We start from the raw sequence: 19,501 nt of genomic DNA, 5'->3' as shown, positions 1-19,501 counted from the left end.
GATTTCCTCGAAAACCACACAAGCTTGAGCCGTCAGATTTGGTCACTACCTTCAGCACTCAACACCGACCAATCCTGGGAAAGCTTGTGAAATTACGTCACGCCATTCAAAAGTTATTAGCGCGAACCGGTTTTTGACTACGGAAAGTAAAATGTTACGTGCGGTAGTTTTTTTGTGATCAAAAGTTGTATTGTGTGTTTCATGCAATAATAATATGACCTAACAACAGATGAATTCGTACATAAACAGGTCCTAATGTACAATGTCATAGTTTTGAAGTTTAGAGGCAAAACAGGTTGAAGTGTCAGTAGTCGCTGCAGGGACGATTGATACAGCTGTTTCAACTGTCCCTCACGCCACCGTGCGTAGTGATTGTGGTCACACTGCGCGATCAATATCTGTATAATCACTGAATTAATACCCTATTGTTCTGCAATGAACAACAACCGATTTGAATTAACAACATGTATTTTTAATAAACACCACATATTTTTAATGTTCGTATGACATGAATCAACAGATATTCAGCAAAGTGAGGGGAAAATGCCGAGGGTAAAATGACAATATGTTCAACTGTGTATCCATAAACATGACTTAGGACAGGGAAATAAGTCAATGAAATGAAAATGCAGTTGTCCAACAACTCGTACAAAAGAAGAAAGGCGAGTTTAATCGAAATGCTGATCTTGACAATTACACACGGGACAAATATATTTATTTGACCTATTTATATTTTGAGAAATTATGTGACATTTTGGCAATAACGACTCCACTAATATGTTGTCCGATATGCTGCATAAAAACTAGAGTAATGACAGTAGTTTCTGTTTAAAACATGCTGTTTCAACCGCCCCTCCTCTGTGTCTCAAACATCCCGCATAGGTGGGGCGTTTGAGACAAATGTCAACTTATGTTCAAAGTTATAAAACAGCGCGATCATCCAGCATATGTGTTAAATTACACTTGTAACTAAGAGAATACACATGTGAGTTATTGATCACATGATAAAAATGTTTGTGTACATAACGTCATCTTTGAAAAAGACATTTAAATGAAAAGTGTATCAATCGACCCGGCGCTCCCCTACTGAAGTCTAGGCTTACGATACGATCTGCTGCTGAACTAATGGTTGTGGTACTGCTAGCCTGTTAAGTAAAAAGCATTTTGTTCAACCCTCTGGCCTTTGTTATTCATGTGCCAACACTACAGTATGTAAACTGTTAATGCTAATGCTAACGATAGCTACGTAGCATTAACAAAACTAATGTGCAACTTGCAACTAGAGATCTGGGGCCGTATTCACAAAGAATCTTAAGGTTAAAAGTAGCTCCTAAGGGCAGAATTTAGGAGCAACTCAAAAAAAGTGGGCGTGTCAGTCTTAAATTTAGGACTCCTAGTTTTTTAAATTAAGAGTAATTCACAAAGTATTTTAGGCCTAAAAGTAGCTCCTAAGTCTGGGAGAGCTTAAAAGTCCTCGTGAGGACTCCTAACTCAGTAAGACCTATTCACAAAGAATCGGAAATGGCTGCAGCCAGGCAAATGTATGGAGGACTGCGAATTGCTGCAGAGGGGGGTGCTGGAGCACCTGCCCCTTTGCCCATTGATGCCCAAAGTGCCTTTTTGTCGGTGTTTTTTTTTTTTTTTTGTCATCTACAACATTTTCACTATAAAACGGTAAAGTAGTGACGGTGACGAACTGTCCAATATAGGCGTCACAACGGTCGGACCCAGGTAACTGCGACCGCTGCGATGCAGTCATGCTGATGTGAGCCATGTGGGGGGGCGCCGGCACTCAACAACCAATCACCGTGTTGAGCGCCTCGAATTCGTGCACGAGAATTGACGTAATCCATAGCAACGGGGCGTCACCAGGGCTTCACTCTTAGTTTGCTCTTAGTGATTTATCCTTAGTAAGAGTAGGTCTCAGCGGCTTTGTGAATAACTTTTAAGAAAAAACTCCTATGTAAAAACTTTTAGTGCGAGTTAGGAGCACTCCTAGCGGTAAGATAAAATGCTTTGTGAATACGGCCCCTGAATCTGAATCAGACCCTGGAAAAATAAAGATGCAGATTTCCCTCAAGTCTCGGCACGTTCTCCAGCCACAGACAGTAATTATGACAGAGTAATTCCTGGAGAGCGTTGAGCACACGGTGTAACAGTCTGTGTGAATTGTCACTTTTCATTTAGCGTCCTCTCTCAGCACCGTGAGGTCTGTCGCCCCTCCAGGCTCCAACAGAGAGGGAGAGAGAGAGAGGGCTGAGCGTCTCCAGAGTGACAGCACCTTTATGTGACCGACTACCTCTCCTGTTTAGTGTTTGATTTATCATCTCCTCTGCTTATCATCAGCCTACTATATACCACAACCCGAGGTCCTGTCTTCTCCTCGCCGTGCGTCACCGTACATTGTGTTCTGATGCCATGGAAGTGATGTGTCTCTGCTCAGCTGTCACTTGCGCTTGGCAAGTGAAGTCTTGCTCTGCCTGCTGGATACTGAGCCCTCAGAGGAGCTGAGCTGTGGGTGAGACATCAAAGATTTCTCAAGTTTTTTTTTTTTTTTTCTCCCATCAAGATGCTTTCACGGCCCCCATTTGCAGCCTGGATAAAAGTGGCCAGCAAATCAAAACTCAAATTGAATTGCAGTGGAGAGTTGGAACGTGTTGCTAAAAACACACTCAGTATTATATTCCCCAACTGGCTCCAAAATGAACACAAAAAACTAAACTAAACTAAAACATAAGAATTCAATAAAGGCAAACAGAAGATGTTGTCTCTCATACATTTCTCATCCTTAAAACTATTAATTTTTGATGGGAAACATTGTGTTGAAATCATGATGACAATTTCCAACAGCACTGCCAATAAATTATTTAGCAACTATCGTTATTTCACCCAATAAAATAAAAATAAATGGGAAATAAAACGATTTAGCAACTTGGCACATTTCTCAGCCAAGTGTTAAGACGCCATATCCAAGTATCGTTCACTGGCAGCGTCGCGTTCGCTGCTGAAATTAGAAATAGATGGGCTTTTTATTCACACGTGAACATTTGAAGTGGCCACTGTCGCTCTGAGAGTCGCCTCAGTCAGAGATGGATGTTGGACACGGAGCTGCTTAGTGTTCACGTCAGGTTCAGGTTCACAGAGTTTCCATAGAGACGAACACAAATGTGTCAAACAGAGCATCTAATCATTATCAAGGGAGTGGAAACTCAGACAGGCAGGAAAGGGCTTCAGACTGGTTCAAACCTACAACTGCTGCAGTTTGGAGCCTGAATGTCACGGTGTCGACCAGGTGAACCACAGGGGGCGCTACAGCAAATAGACAATGTAATGTTAAGGTTTTTCTAAATGGATGGTTCAGGTGGGTGAATCTGCACATACGGTACTATATATATATAGTAGGGTTTTTTTTTTAGTACAAATAGTACAACATTTTGGCAAATTGGCCCATTGCCATAATCCCTATAGTCATAGCAGTATGTTCGTTACCTTTAATTGTCGGTGCAAGCTATTTTTAGAATGGCGGAGCAGAGCCGCAAGCTGCTCAGAGCTACGCTACGGAGGCTAATGGGATTTCTTGGTTTCCCTCATCAAACTCATCAAATACACAATCCAACAACTCCAAAACGCTCTGGTGGACAAGTTGTGACCTGCACATTCACCGCGCTATGAGATAATAACAGAACGTTACCAGACAGAGTTGTTTTTGAGGTAAATTCATGCAAAACCGCTGATGCATGTTCCTGTCGGGGGCAGTTTTTCAGCAATCCGTCTCTGCATTTGTCATAGCTTGCACCGACAATTAAAGGTAACGAACCTACTCCTAAAACTATAGGGATTTTGGCAATGGGCCAATTTGCCAAAATGTTGAACTATCCCTTTAAGAGTGTGAGAGTGTGTCCTCTTTCAGCTTCACCCTCAAATATTTGGTTTAGATTAGTAGTGATTAATGATTAACATTCACACTGGCAAACTTCTAATTTCATCATCATTTCTGTTTTCCTATCTTAACATGACCGCTGAGATTTCTCATGAAGCCCCTTGAATTAGTCTCTCACACACACACTTAGTTTGTGCATATCTGGTTTAGATAATGACTCTTGCACAATCTCCAGAACCAATAGGAATAAAAGTTACAAAAAAGAGTGAGATAAGGTAGAAAACAAAGTCGATAACTTCCGTCTTTCTTCATTACGAAGCCACAAACAGCAGCTGCTTGACATCTCATTTATACTGTAGTAAAGAGCAGTAAAAACTGGCCATAAAGGCTTAAATAAAGAGGTGAGAAGAAGAAGGGCAAAGATAAGGAGCAATAATGGAAATAAAAAGCATTCAAACAAAGTGATGAGAGAGAAAAAACACATCTTCATCTATCCTCCTTTTACTTTATCTGTCTACCTGTCTCCCTCCTCCTCTCTCTCTGCCTCAGCCTATATCTGTCTGTCAGCCATTTTTCACAATCAAAAATATCTCCTCTCACTTCCCTCTAACTCTGCAGGTCGATCTCAGTCTCTTTATTTCTACTTTCTCCTTCTCTCCCCTTCCTTCTCTGTCAATCTATCTCTCTCTTCGTCTCCACCTCGGCCTGATTTCCTCTCCACTTTGTCTAACCAACGATGGAAACAAAAGAACAACATGTTTTCTTTTTGCGTTTCATTCGCCACTATGTCACTGAACCATATCTGAAGAACACATAAATACATCTTCAACTGGAAAATCATCTCAAAAACAGCTTTCTTACTCCCGCAGAAAAAAAAGGACAAAGTGCTGCACATTACCTGTCATCTTTTTTTAGTGGCACATTTCATCATTGGCAGGTAGAGCCACAGAGGCAGGAGTCTGTCTTTTCTCTGAGTATGTGACAAAACTGACAATCAGATTTTACGTACAATGGTTAGCTGAGATAAATATAGGCCCTGTCACATCCTGTGTACTGTATAGGCATGTGTGACAGCTAAGGGGAACAATTTGGATAGAAACAACGAAAAGTTGTTCGGTTGGTGAGATAAATGTTTAGGAAGCACTACTAGGCTACATGAGGTTTGTTGTGTGTGTTTATATGATTCGAAGTGAAGTTGTTGTATGAGATCATGATCTGAGTTTTACCTGCACAATCACGTATTCAGCTCTGATGTGTTTTCTCCTGGTTTAACATTCTGTCGTGGCTTTTTGTTGCATCTCATAGTATCTCATAAAATGCATAGGTATGGCAGTTCAAAGACAGTTACATAGAGTAAGTAAATACAAAACCACCACAGAAAGTGTGAAACCTTAACACAGCTGATACACAATGCAAATTCAAAAAGTGACTTATTTAATAACAACAACAAAAAGTTGTTAATTTGGACCAGGCACATGTAGGTTTCGCTATCTCTTATTAGCAGCTTTAGCATTAACTGCTGTATCATTCCAGTCAGGAGCTTCAGCCCCTTTTATGTCCACAAGACAAGTTTTAATATGTAGCCTACTCTGAGCAGCGCTACTTCCTCATAGCAGCCTGGAAGCTACAGTGACTCGGTATCGGAAAATGGCGTGAGCTAGCTATTAGCATGCTAATTTAATAACAGAGGAAATAGAAGCACTGGGGGCAGAAATCTTAATCTTTGGTGCTCAACGCCCAACGTTTCATTTATACTGCCGCGTACACAACCGCTAATGTTTATGCTAGATATGTGCATACAGTAGCTAAACTTAGAAATAGTTGGTTAAAGCTAAACACCGGGATGTTTCTTAAGATTAACTCAACCTGCAAATTGGTCAAACTTCACACCTCCATCAAAACATTAATTTATTTCAATTCACATATAATTAGCTATAATATGTGATCTTCTCCTGAGAAAACACGTTATTACAGGTTTTTACGGTATCATGATCTATCAAAAGTTTGAACATCTTATTTTTTTCTTTTTTGGCCTTTCCTTCGGGTTCATCGCTGAGTTACTTGGTCAGATTGTCTCTTTCCTTCTGCCTTCGGAGATTCACACAAACAAAATAACAAGTTTATTTCTGCTCCCACAGCAGTTTCACAAGAAACACTTTTACTGCTGAAATATCAACCATCAACAAAACCGGGGAAACTGCCTTGTGAAAGAAAACAGACCGACTTTAAGGTGAAAATATTGTTGACCTCCTGTAACCCAGAGAAGTGAGATATGGCAATTAGCTTGATTTGATTATGAACCATAACTTATGTATTTATTATTCTAATTTTTCACCTCCAAGTCTATAATAGTCAGATATACGAGCACCTGCGGAACCGTAGAGGCTTCACAATCTGGTAATGATGAGACATGAAGGCAGCAGAGTTACTCAAGAGTTATGGTTTTTAATGAAACTGTAATGACTTACTCATAAAAAATCTGGCCTCTCCTGTTTGAATTTATCACTTAATATCGCTGAATATATTTAAGGTACAAAAAAAAAAAAAAACCCAAAGGAGAGAACAGAGCAGAGTTACATCAGCTGAAAGCAAAGGTGGGCAGGAGGGCTCCACAATTTGCTATTTTAAATTATTGTTATTATTATGAGCTGGTACAGAGGTGAAATGGGAATATGCTCACTATATTTATGAGATTCACTTTCATTGCTATCGCCATTAGAGTTTTTATACCCTTGGCTCCCAATGAGTGAAACCTCCAAGGACTTTGCTTTAGTGTTTTACTTTAGCTGAGAAGTTTCTTTTGTCTCTGAATACAACTTTATGGGTTTAGGTACTGTAGCCAGAGCAGTGACGCCTTCATTACAAACCTAATTTCTTATAATGGTGGCGATGATCAGGGAAAACCTAATTGACTCCTAATTGTCTGAGAATCATCTCTGGAATTTGTTTGTTGACCTTTCCTTCAGCGTTTTATTCGCTTCACTAGTTTGTTACGACTTTCCCCATGACTCCTTGTTGTCTCTTTCTGTCGACAACATTAACGCCACACTGTGATCACAACAAGGTCAAACCCTCAGTGAACAATCAAACACGTCCCGCCTCGTTCTCCTCAACCGTCCTGTCAGGACGACAAAACAAGATGCCGACCGACGACACCGACATCAATTTCCCAGAAAGTAGGACACATCGGAGGGATGGAGGAGAGGACTTTTGGAGCTTTTAGACTCACCCAATGGGTCTCATTTGTCAGTCTGATCCCGCTCGTATCCTCTGAGTATAAAAATGTGGCCGTAGTAGCACATCGGTCCACATTTGTCAGCCTGGTGACAGCACAAGGTTTGGGAGTTGGGGACCTAAATGAGACGGGCAGTGTTTGAAAAAGAGTTATACTGATTTTTAAAGTCACTGGCAGGAAAGTTACACAGCAGATAAATCACATTAAAACCCCTTTACTTTGTCAGGTACATGTTACAAGTGCAACCGTTGGGCTTACTTTAATGTTCTGGGCCCAGTATTTCAAACGTGATCTGACAGGATTATCCTGGTCGGATTGGATTAAATCTAGATCTGATCTGAAAACTGGGTATTTCAACACAGATCAGGAGAATCCTGATCCTGAAGATCAGGGTTTCAGCTCTGGTAATCCAATCCTCCCTTGAATCCAGATAAAAGGCTGATTTGGGTATTTCAAAAGTTAAGTCAGATATCAGGATCAACTTGATACCAAAATTTCAGGATCATTCTGATCCCACCTCAGAGGTGGATTTGACTTGGATTGACAATGTCTCAGCTCCACTTTCCTTGATTTTGTTACTCAATATGTTCATTACACTTAATCTAAATTGTTAGTGTTTAAGTTTTAACAAATAATTGAAGTAATTGAAGAAATTTAAAACATGGCAAAAAATATTGTTTGGCCATACATCCTGAAACTGCTGTATGTATTAATTTAAATCACATTCAAGCACTTCCCAAGCATTTACAAGGCATATTTTCATGCTTCTGATTTAATGAAGACAAATTTGACTTCAAAATAAACTTGAAAATGCATTTTTACAATGCTTGTAAAGTGAATGATATTTTAAAACATGCAGTAATGTATTTCAAAACGTGTTTGTATACAAACTGATTATTTTACTTCATCAAATCAAATGTTATTGTGTGATAAATGAACATACGGTAATCATGTTTAGTGAGAGGCTTCCATAAGGAAGACAAATTAAGAGTAAAGTGTTTCTAATCGGGTCACTGACCAAGCTATAGGTTTATGCTATGAAAAATAATGCAATCACAATTTCAAGCAGTTTCAATGGCTTTATTTAAAGTACAGTTTCAAGCACTTTATTCAAAATCCAAACACCAAGGTTTCCAAGGATTTCCAAGACTCTTGTTGCACTGTTGTCCAGTGGTATTGCTGAGTGGTCTATGGCTGTGAGTAGGCTCTGAAAGTAAAAAGAGACGGTGTATGAGTATATCTTTGTCATAGTCAGAAATAAACAATAGCCACAGAAATGGTCAAAACATGATATCGCCAGCATTACTGACACTTCTGAATGAACTGTATTGTTCACGTGCTGTGTAAGTTAATATTACGTTTCCTAATTAACGTTACTGCAGCAGTGTGGTCTGCAGTGCACACAGCACAGGTAGCCTGCTTTAAAAAGTAAAAAAGTCCCCTGCATAACGTTAATAAACTCTGAACAGATTGGTGTAAGTGTAAAACAGTTGAGGTATGATGTACGTCAGATTAATTCCCTTGTAAATTAAACCAAAGTCCGCAAAATTGATCAACACAGCAGCTACGTCGCTAGCCCGCTAGCTCCTTAACACACAAGTGAATGGAGCCGAGTTAGCTCCCGTTAGCACGGCCGTGGATCAATTAGGGATCGTTACGCTCTCGTTTCAAGTAGGTGACAAATCAAATAGTTGGCTTGCATGATGTGTTGGTTGGCGTTCGTATGGTCTTAAAACCGCTACACATTAGACGGCGGTAAACTTACACTTTTGACGTGAAAGTCGCGCTCCCAGCTGCTCCTTTGGTGAAGTAGTCCGCCATGTTTCAGATCCGGAGGCGGAGACTTGAGATTTGGAAATCCGTATCCGGCCAGGTAGGGATCACGGTGATCCACCCTGCCAGTGTTTTGAAATACTCAGATAAAGTCAGCAGGATCACCGTGATCCAAGACTGAGAAAAGGAGGATTTCATTATCCGGATTATTCTGATCCAGATTACAAGTTTTGAAATACTGGGCCCAGATGATTTTGTTGCTGCATGTTGTTCTAAATACTGTATTGCGGTGCTTTATTTGCTCTGGTCTTGTGTTAATGAGTGGATGTGCTTCAAATAAATAACTTTTATAATAACACAAAAGTTGTAGTTGATGTGAGCCAGGTGTAAACCTGATCCACTTTGCATTGCTGCAGCCAGTTTGGAGGATCCTTAAAGGAGCTATGTGCACGTTTTTCTATGGCTACATAGCTAGTGTTAGCATCAATGCTACAGTGACTCGGTATTGGAAATGTCACATCGGTCCATGTTTGTGTTTATGTTTGACACTGGACAGAGGTGAGACTACTTGTTTTTTACCTGAATGTGTTGCAGTGCCGCAGGAGAAGTGAACCTCTTTCTATGCATTAACTATGTGTTAAAATAATGTTATATAATAAATATGTATGCGGCTACTGTGCAAATGATGCTGTCTATGCGTGAAAATAAACTGCTATGCGTTTATGCACATTTGTAGATAGATTCTTCCCTGATGTGTGCAGACCTGTGGCCCAGTAGCTCTTCAGGATCGATGCTGCACACTGCAGTGTAGCTGTGTAGCGGTGGTGAGGTGGAAGGCATAAATAATTTGTGTTGCTCTGTACTGAGAAGAAACTACACTGAAACAAAAAATATATATCTATATCTATAAATAAAATATGAAAACATGAAGAAATAATATTATATATAAATAAATGAAAGCACATAGGGCAATGGAGAAAATGAGTTTATTGACCCCTCGGGGTGAATTGGTCGATGATGAATGGATGGAAAAGGGAAAATAATCCAAATTTACATTTCAGCTCAGAATACAAACTCCATCTTTAACTAGTCCAAACATTTCTAATAAACATGAAACTACTGCAGCCTCACAGCTTTTATCATATTGTCATATCATGGTTGATAAATTGGATTTAATAGCGTAGTATAGCAGTGGTAGAAGATCTCAATAGGTTTTTAAAGGCTTTTCACGTGATCTTTAGGACCTCGGCGATGCTGCAATCAATCAGCCGATTCCACCAGAACACATTTGTGAAACTACAGCGAACATAACAGGAGGAATAAAACTTCTTGTTCCTTTAAACATCCAGTCAGATCTGTGAGTTCAGACCCGAGAGAATCAGACATTAGACTGTGTTTCAATAAGTCTGAGTGTGAATCTAATGTGTCGTTGGTGACAAGGGGCTTGAATTAAGATGTGAAGTGAAACCGGGATGTGCTCTGTGAGACTGATCAGGTTGACCGGGGTCAAAAAATCACTTTTTATTGCTCCTGGGAAAAATTGAAATAATGAGCTCGGGTGAAAATTTTAAATCTCAGATACGAGGATGAAAAAGACAGAGGAGAACAATTCAAATACATTTTTTATCTGAGGCTGCACCAGCGATGTTCTGCATCAAAGAGGAGGAGGAGGAAAAATGGGAGGGAGAATAGTTCTGTTTCATTAAGTGTCGGGACTCACTGGGATATTCCAAAGATGATTTCCTGCTGATTTTCTCGGCTCCGACAGTTCGAGGGAGGAAAATCCTGGCGTTTTTATAAAACTACAAGTCAACAATCTCCTAATAACCATCATGAATGAGGCTATGGAGTCAATTTAGATCCAAAAAACTGAACCTGAAACCAAAACGCAAAATTTAAACTTTTTTTTATCTTATTTATTTATTTATTTATTACCATTTTTTGTTGGATTTTGTCATGTTTGGACAAAAAATATACAATTACAGTATATAATTGATATGCTATATAATATATGTATACTATACACTGTTTCCCATGAAGTTGGAATAAAATACTCTTCTTCTCTTGAAATGATTCTGGCAATGTGATTTATTCTTAATAGATAAAGTTTATATCTTTTCAAAAATTGCTTACTGATCAATCTCTTCCAAACATATCACTGTCAAAATTAAACCACAATCAACCTTTGCAGACTGTACATTCAGGCTTCAACAAAACTGAGGGCTTTGTTTCAATTTTTCAACCTTGGTCAGTTTAACAGAAACACATGGTCGAGGGGAATTTCATGCATAAGAACGTCCAATATTCCTCTTTCAAATGTCACTCAGTCACTAATATTGAGTGCGACCACCTCTGACACAGATAGCTAATGTCTCGCTTTTTGTAGCGCCAACTTACTGATGTGTATAAATAGGAATTAAAAGAGGAATGTGTCTGAAAACAAAATTATTCCAACTTTATGGGCAACGGTGTATTTATGATTATTAATCATGACAGATTTACTGTTACTTTCATTTTACTTTACTTTGAATTCTTTTATAAAAACTGGACACGTAAACAGAAAAGGACACAGTAAGAAAATAAAACAGCGTCTTGATTGCAATGCATGAATAAATGTACTGTAATGTTCATGTCTTTGAAGAAGTTAATTTGATGAAATAGGTAAATGATCCAAAACAATCCAAACCTCAGACTGATGAACTTTTCTAACAGAAAAGTTTTTTTTAACTAAAACTTATTATGAGACTTTTACAGTACAAAGAGTAAAAACAACAACAGTGAGCGTTAATTGTTTTTTCTGGTGTTATCAGGACTGAAGCATTTGTCGTGTTGCACTGATGTTGTTTCACTTTGTATTTCTGAGACCTGACGGCTTGTTAATGTTTTTTTAATGCTACAAATATAAATATTAGGTTTTCTTTATTGTAGGTTTTGTCGAGCAACTTTCCAGCCAAATGTTTCCCAGCAGTAACGGGAGGTTCAGGAGGTTCAGCGGAGAGAGAGTTTCACTGAGAGCTGATGAGAGTTTGTCATTAGCAGATTGAGTGTGATGGAGTAATCATGAGTCGTAGAGCGCCGACGATCTCCAGGTTAAAACTCCAACCAATCAGGCCTGCAGGTGATTTCACTGATGAATGCACCGTCAACCAGACAGGACGGACTAATCAGTGAAATCAGCTGCTGGTGTGTGTGTATATATGTGTGTGTGTGTGTGTGTGTGTGTATGTGTGTGTGTGTGTGTGTGTGTGGAGAGGAAACAGTGTGGAAGCTGTTTCCTGTAAAAACCTGACAGACGAGTGAAGCTCTTCATTACGTGACTGATGCAACGTGTTTTGTCAGAAATCCTTCAGGGGGCTGTGGAAGTCTTCCCGAGGCTTATATACTATATGGATCGGATCGCAGCGGAGGAGAGTACGTCCTCGCTCGCAGTCATCGCCGCCGCTTATCCTCCTGTTACCTGCGTTGCCCCTGGATACGGGAGTGATCTCTTTTCTTCTCCTCCTCCCATCATCATCATGCCCTGCCTTGTATTCCCGGCACGCAGCTGCTCCGGGTGTGGGAGTGTGCATGTGAATGTGTGTATGTGTATGTGTATGTGTGGCAAGGGCGTGCACGCATGCAAACACAGCGAGGAGAACACACAAACACACACACACGACTGAATACATACACCTATGAACATATACACACATACACACAACACAAACAAGGTGCCAAGACTGTCAGGTTGTTGCATCAGAACAAACAAAGCCCCCTCCTATCAAAACACTGGGGTTCAGTGCATCCATGTGAGGGCAGTGTGTGTGTGTGTGTGTGTGTGTGTGTGTGTGTGTGTGTGTTTGCATATCGATACATCACAGCGCTACTACAGTAGGAGCTGTAAGTGTTGAGAGAACATGAATACTTGATGCTGCGCAGGAGAACATGTGTGTGAACTGCTGGACTGAGGTTGAAATCAGAAGCTGCAGGGCACCGAGTGCACACAGTGGTATATCATTATCTCTATGTGTGTGTGTGTGTGTGTGTGTCTGTGTGTGTGTGTGAGTGTGTGAAGTTGAAAGCAAACAGCAGCAACAGTGTGTGCGGTGAACAGATCATTTACATGATGGTTTTACTGTAGGTGCAGTGTGTGTGTGTGTGTGTGTGTGTATGTGTCAAACAGCAGCTCATTATTTTCTCCTCATACAGAACAAGATGTTTGTAAAAAGCTGCTGTTTGCCTGTTGGTTATGTAAACGGAGTGAATATTGAATAAATAATACACTTTTTTTTTTTTTTTAAAGAAGTGAAAATCTGACATTTACAAAGACAAGCACTGTCGTTTGTTTTTTCTGTCTTTAATTTTGCATTTTCTACCGTTTTTTCTCTGCACTTCCTTCAAGCAGAAACAAATCGATGGCGTTTACTGTAAACTGTCACGATGAGACGACGTTAAAGATGCTATCATTGATTTCTCTTGGTCTTTCTTGGTAACTTGGGAGCCTGTGTGAACATAGACGCACCGACCAGTGATTTCATCTTTGCAGATCTGTCTGGAGAAGAAGCCGTTGAGGCCGACTTCCAATTCCCACGAAAACTGGGAAGCCAAGCCAATCACATACCACATACCGTAAGTGGTTGTAATGACAACAGAGAAGCAACAGCGGCCACCTAAGAGCAGCTATCGTACCGCTGTAATGTCTCGTTCATACCGGCAGAAGCTCCTGCAAAACTACAACAACAACCACATTTGTTGACATGTTTTATTGTTGCTCTGCGATCGTTGCTCTGATCCAAATGTACAGTGGCGTTTAGATCTACATCCATTAGTCATGCCTTTTGGAAGCTGGAGGTGAAAACACCTTCCACAGATCCATACTAACCAATACTGACGCCAATGTGTGTGTATGTACAGTACTGTGCAAAGGTTTTAGGCAGGTGTGGAAAAAAGCTGAATGCTTTCAAAGATTCCAGGACTTCCAGGACTTGTTATTCTTCTTTATGCTGATGATAGTTCTAAGTGACACTGGCTGAATGTTTGGGGTTGTTGTGAATACATTTGGGTCCAATCAGGCGGCCTCACTGATGGTATTGCATGATGGATAAGCATTCTGACTTAAAGCCTTTGGAAACCCGACTATATATAGTAAAAATGCTTATATTATATCAAAGTCAAGTGCCTCATTAAGCATCCACAAAAGTCTGAGTGACAATAACTATTCATAACTATTAGAAAACCTGGTTTAAAAACAGCTCATTATGCTATTGAGGCACTATTGAGGCCACTGGTAGATGGCCTCAATAGTGCCTCTATTGTGTTTAAGATGATGAAATGATGAAGACCTGAGGATGACGAGGAAAGTGTCAGATGACATGAAACTGGTGGTGAAGGGGTCGCAGCAGTTTGTCTGAAATGAAAACTGACAGCAGAAGATTTAAAATTGAACAACGTGATTGGATGGCTGAGATCATGGTGGAAAGAGACACTATGACCATCATCGTCTGATTACAGAAGCAGAAAGAGAACGAAGTGTGATAAGATGATGCATGTTGCAGATGCAGATCAACATGGATGTATTTGAGGCCTCCTGGGATATGAAAGTCCATTATCCTCTCTCTTTTAGCTCTGTGTTTGGTCTCCACTGCCTCCTGAGAGAAACATCTGGCTCTTTAGCTGCTAAATCCTCCAGCAGCTGCTCAACTGACTTTAGTCTGTTTTGCAGTTTTGCTGCTGAGCAGGTGGTGGACTGAGGCTCCTCAGAGCTTTTTCTCTCCTCCACTGGAAACAGAGAAGAAATAAAAGAAGGAGAAGAAGCAGCAGCAGTGAAAGTGAACAACAACAACAGAACAGTTCTGGCTCTGAAATAAAAAACAACGAGCTGACAGACGCCGTCACCTCTCTGACATACACAGGCTTCAAAGAGCAGAAATCACTGCATTGTATTAAACTGTACAGGTGCATCTGGAAACATCAAAATCAGTTTGTTCCATACTTTGTATTTTATATTTTAGTAATTTCCCTGTGAATTTGTCCTATAACGTCTTCCACTGAACGCTTTGGGATCTTGAAGAAAATAAAGTTGTGTTTGAACCACATCTGGCTGCTCAGCAGGAGTTAATGCCTCACCAGCAGGGAAGTGAGGATTAGGAGATGAAAAAATATATATAGATATATAGCCAGATATGTGTCTTTGAAATGAGTGTGTGTGTGTGTGTCGTGCTGCTGATATGTGGATTATCATTACAGACAGATTGTGAGAACGTGTAAAAATAAAAAATAAAAAACTTAAAATATATATGTATATGCATACACAAACATTTAATGAGACGCCTACACTTCCAACCAGCTGCTAACACCGTGGCAGCATCATCTAACATATGCCGTTTCCATCAGGCAGATGATCAGAGTGTGTGCTGCTGTTGTGATTGCACCTATTAAGAGAAGACAGCAGTTTATGAGGCCTCAGGAGGCTTCAAGTGAGAGGCAGATACCAGAGGAGAGAGGAAGGGGGGGTGGGGGGTGGGGGTAAGACATTTACTGCATGTGGAGGTTCAGCGCCGACGAATCATCTCCACAATAATTAGTGTTAAAGAGGAAACAGCAGCTTCACAGCTCTGGTTTTACTGGGACCAGTTCTGTGTGTGATGATGTTTAAGATGCTAATTATTGGCTAATGATCACTTTAATTTGGTTTTCAGCTTTTTCTGATAAAAAACAAAGTGAAACTGAGCAGATTAGAGGTCGACACGTTAGACAGAACATAACACACAAAGACCAGATGAGCTCAGGATGAATATTTCAAGTTGTATTGAGTTTTTCATTCTGTAAATGGAATTTTATTTGTCATATTTTAAGAACAAGTGTATTGAGAAACATTTATTCTGTGGCAGTGTGATGTTATGTATGTAATGTTGAAAGTAATGAGTTACTTCACTGTATTTCCGCTACTTTTTGCAGTAATGAGTAGCGTAATTATTTACTTTTGCAAATTTAATAACACAATTACACTTATCACCATTTAAATGGGATTGTTACTCGTTATTTTACGTGAAAATAGCAACAACTTCAGAGGATGATTTGTTTGTTTTAGTTATCGATAACCTGACTTGGTGGTGACGGCCATCCACCGGTGGAGCGTTCAGGTTCCAGTTTACTGACGTGGAAATATGGACGTTTTTACTCGAGAAAAAGAAGAGATGGTCTGTCATCTGTGTCAGAAGTTTGTAAATGTTTTATTTTCCCACTGATAATGGGAGCAGTGATGGATGAGCTTTGACTGTTGTCTTGTCTGACAGGAAATACCACAATAAAAGTCTGTTTGAAAAGGAGAACTGAAGATTTAATTACTTTTATTCCTCTTCCTCTTGTGTCATCGCTACTTTTCTATTGTTCCTCCTCAGTTTCATCTTGTAAAGCACTTGTTTAGCACTTAGCTAAATAAATAACGCTCATTATTATAGTTTCGAGAAAAGAAGGAGGGACTTGTAGCTACACCTATGAGACAATGAGGATTATGGGAAATGTAGTCTTCATGTAGGAACATCTGATCTGCTCCATCTGAAACATGGACATGTGAACTTAACTCACGGTGTATTTATCTGTCAAAGTTCATTCATTACAAAACCTTTATACAGTATGTAAAGTGTTTAAGTATAAAGTGTCGGGGCTTCAGGTCAAGTGTGTGTGTGTGTGTAGAGGCCTGGACCTGGACTCACACCTTCACAGCTCAGCTCAGTGAATCAATGTGACCCGGAGCTTCCAACCATAAATCAGACACATACACGCCTGCTAATGTATGACGCCAGGAGAGGCCTTCCATACATCAGGCTACTGTAGTGTGTGTGTGTGTGTGTGTGTGTGTGTGTGTGTGTGTGTGTGTGTGTGTGTGTGTGTGTGTGTGTGTGTGTGTGTGTGTGTAGCCATTTCTCAGAGTGCTTCTTCTGTACCAGTGTCCATCTGGTCATTCTTCATATTAACTGACTCTGGGATAACGGACCCTCCTGCCGCCAATGGTTGATGGGAAAAATGCCCTCTTCATAGGTGTGAGTGTGTAAGGTCGACACACAGTGGGTCCACACACACACACACACACACACATGCATGTGTTTGTGTGTTTGTGTGAAGCTTGTTCTGGTCATGCAGAGTTACAGCCTGGACGTAAGCTGTTGCTGAGTGAAGCCCGACACTGACGGAGCTGATGATGCCTGAGCAACGGTCGCTGCTGCAGCTAAGAACAAAACGTTGATTCACCACACACATCAAACTTTGCTGGTAATGTACTGTCTTTAAAGGACAATTCTGGGCAAATTCAACTCGGGGCTGTATTTTCCTAACATTTTAGGTCTAAAAGAAGGAATTTAAAGATTTTCAGTTTAAATGCTCCTGTTTTGCAGTAGTTGTGTCTGTCCCCACATCGCCACGGCAGCAATGAATGGGAGCGGATGGAAGTTCCGCTGCTTAGGCTGTTTACATCCCTCAAAGCTGCTTTTTTTTTTCCACAGACAGCATCAGATGGCTCCTCAAAAACATGCACCGAGAAGTTTATTTACTTCAAGCAAGCCGATGTGTTTGTAAACTTTATTCTCCCTTCATTCTTTTATTCAAAGTCTCAAAGCGCGAGACCCAAGTTGACGCTCGGTGTGTTCACGTGCAGTCGGAAGCTCCCATTTGTGTCATAAACACAGGAATATCAACTCTTGACTTGCTTGAAGTAAATAAACTTCTCAGTGCATGTTTGAGTAGCCATCTGACGCTGTCTGTGGAAAAAAAATGCGGCTTTGAGGGATGTAAACAGCCTAAGCAGCGGCTCCCATTCATCGCTGCCGTGGCGATGCGGGGACAGACACAACTACTGCAAAACAGGAGCAATTAAATTGAAAATCTTCAGATTCCTTCTTTTAGACCTAAAATGTTAGGAAAATACAGCCCAGAGTTGAATTTGCCTGGAATTGTCCTTTAACTCTCTGACCTCTAACTCTGAAACTGGTCTGCAGTCTGTCACAATTCATTTTGTGACAGAGTTGGTTACTCAGAGCCCGTCCACACGAATACAGATTTAATGAATCTGCATACGTATTTTGTCGTTTCGGCGTCTCGTCCAGGCGGAAACAGTATTTTTTTGGAAACGGGTTACTCTGGACTACTCTGTGCACTTCTGATCATATTGTATTAGTTGTATAGATAAATACAGTTGTCCCACTAAAGAATTGTCTTAATGCTGCGGTATAGTGGGTTAGGGGTAAGGAAGACCATATGAGACAGATAATAAATAGTAGCAGTAGATTTAAATTTGCATTTGTTAAATCAATTCCATCAAATATGATTTTTTTTTTCCAACTCGTTGGGTCTCAATTTCTATTTCTGTTGTTCATTTTTGACTCTGATTTGTGAAGATTTTATAGATTATATAATGTACAGTATAATAATGGAAGTGCTTTCCAAATGTTAAATACATTAAAGTAATGAATACAGTACGTTTGTAAAAATCCAACCGACAGCTTCAGAAAATTAAATTAAACTCTGGCAGAATCAGGGCGGTTTGTGTTTTACAGAGGGATTTTAAAGCCGGAAGAGAGACAGTGTTTTATGAATACACACTCGTTTTCTAGTTAATGACATCAAAGTAAAAAATTAAACAGTCCTGCAGTAAATCCGACCTTCATAAAGGACACGACGTTCAGCTGGTGTTGAATCAACTTTATGATCAGTTTGTTCTGCTGCAGATTTAATTGACCCTTCATCATCAGTCATCTCGCTCGTTCTGTTTTTTTGTTTTGTTTTGTTTTGTTACCATGACGTCCAGACACACAGACAGGTGTAAACAGGTGACCTCCATTACAACCAGTTGTCTGTGAATCTGTTGAAGAAATGAGGTATGACCTGTTTTTGTTTCCAGTGCAGGTGTTTGCTTTGTCTCCGCACATCTGCTCAGGTCAGCAGCAGCAGCAGCAGCAGCAGCAGCAGCAGCAGCGGTGAATGCATTACCACATGTTGGCATTTAGTGTTGGTGCAGGTTTAAAATGACGGCCACATTAAGCCGTTTAACGTGGACGTGGGGCCGTCTCGTAAACATGACACCGTGAGTGCTTCACCGGTGGGAGAAGACGCTCCATCTTGATGTACTGCAGCCCTGACATTTTACTACCCTTCAACACAGGAAGCTACAGAGCTGCGCGTTTTATGGTGACACACACGTGTGCAGGTATACACCCCAGGGGAGACATTAGGAAGGGACATTAATCAAACACACACACACACACACACACACACACACACACACACACACACAGGACAGCGGGTATAAAAGGTGTTGCCTTTCATAGTGTGTGCTTTGTGCTAAAATCTCATTTAGAGTCAACGCGCCTGAACTCCTGAACCTATAGCGTCTAATTATAGGAGGGTAAAACGGCAGGCAGGGGGAGCATTAGAGGGTAATTCCTGCTGTGAGAGTGAGTGTGTGAGTGTGTGTGGCTGATTATGTGGCCGCAATATGTCTGAGTGAAGGAGGGAAAGTGTGAGATTTATCCATATCTGCAGTGTCTCTAATACAGGCGGCGCTCAGCGGTGGCCTATTGTCGCCACAAATGACAAGCGGCTCTATCTCAGCCTGCAGACGGCACGAGAAACCGAGCGTC

The 19,501-nt window shown here is 40.5% G+C and overlaps 1 protein-coding gene across 1 annotated transcript in view; it reads right to left on the bottom strand.

Annotated features, from left to right (window-relative positions):
• Nucleotides 1–12,369, bottom strand: part of LOC310994193 (voltage-dependent calcium channel gamma-7 subunit-like) — a gene marked incomplete at both ends in the record, with an annotated part of 102,025 nt that extends 89,656 nt beyond the window's left edge. Inside the window, one exon of the mRNA XM_083982791.1 lies at nt 12,346–12,369. The remainder of the gene's footprint in view (nt 1–12,345) is intronic.
• Nucleotides 12,370–19,501: the final 7,132 nt, after the last annotated feature.

Source organism: Trachurus trachurus, assembly GCF_905171665.1.
Source record: "Trachurus trachurus genome assembly, chromosome: 11".
Classification (NCBI taxonomy): domain Eukaryota; kingdom Metazoa; phylum Chordata; class Actinopteri; order Carangiformes; family Carangidae; genus Trachurus; species Trachurus trachurus.
The sequence above is the reverse complement of the archived record's forward strand: the minus strand, read 5'-3'. Positions and strand labels throughout refer to the sequence as shown.